This window comes from Priapulus caudatus, unplaced genomic scaffold, assembly GCF_000485595.1.
Source record: "Priapulus caudatus unplaced genomic scaffold, Priapulus_caudatus-5.0.1 Scaffold524, whole genome shotgun sequence".
NCBI classification, from domain to species: Eukaryota; Metazoa; Priapulida; class Priapulimorpha; order Priapulimorphida; family Priapulidae; genus Priapulus; species Priapulus caudatus.
The window spans coordinates 188,470-189,453 of NW_014577585.1; positions in this window are offsets into that span (position 1 = coordinate 188,470).

The window sequence follows — 984 nt, forward strand, 5'->3', positions numbered from 1 at the left end:
TATATGCCCGTATCCAGCAATAATATATGTATATGCACAGCATACAGTCCCCAAATTTGCACGCAGATTACATGTAGCAGTAGAAGTAGCATATATATCACTTTATTATTATAACTGAGGCTGTATTTGTATGCTGCATGCAATATCGAATATATTGATGATTGAATATAAATGAATAAACTCATAAAAACCTAGCTTTTTCCTTTTTCATTATATTAAATATAATCCTAAGATATAGTTTTGTTAAGTTTTTCTAAAGATCGTTGTCAATAGAACTTTCATAGTTATAAAATTCTCACTGATATCACTATCAGACAGGGGCGTAGATAGCGGGGGGATGGGGGGGATGCATCCCCCCCACTTATTGACGTGGGGGGGATGGCGTGTACAATCATCCCCCCCTACTTTCAGGAGGAAATTGGGGGATTCAAAATTTTCTGGGGGAGGACCCGCATCCCCCCGCATGTTTCTTACCACCCTCCTCAAAATCCTGCATTGGCCACTGTGGAGCGTAACAAATTTAGCACCCCCACTTCAAAAATCGTTCCGCGGCGCCTGTAGAGTACTGCTAACAAAGATTATGATTATGAATATTTGTATGCATATCAAAAGTCAAATTTAAGTTCATCTGACAGGGGCGTCGATAGCAGGGAGATGGGGGTATATCCCCCCCAAACTTATTGAGGTGGGTTGGCTTTCATCACCCCCTACTTTCAGGAAAATGGGGAAAAATTTAATATTTTACAGACAATAAATACTGGATATTTATCTACAAATCCGTCATCGCTATTCATACTCTCTTAATGTATTGTTACAGAAATGGAACGTGACATACATCTACTGTAAAATGGCTGTAATTCGTTCCAAGAATGACATTATTTTACTGAAACTCAGACGGTTAATTTTGGACGCATTCCCCATATACGATTTTTTTTCAAAATCCCCAAATCACGTCTTATCACTGCGGACGAAAGTTAAATCCTT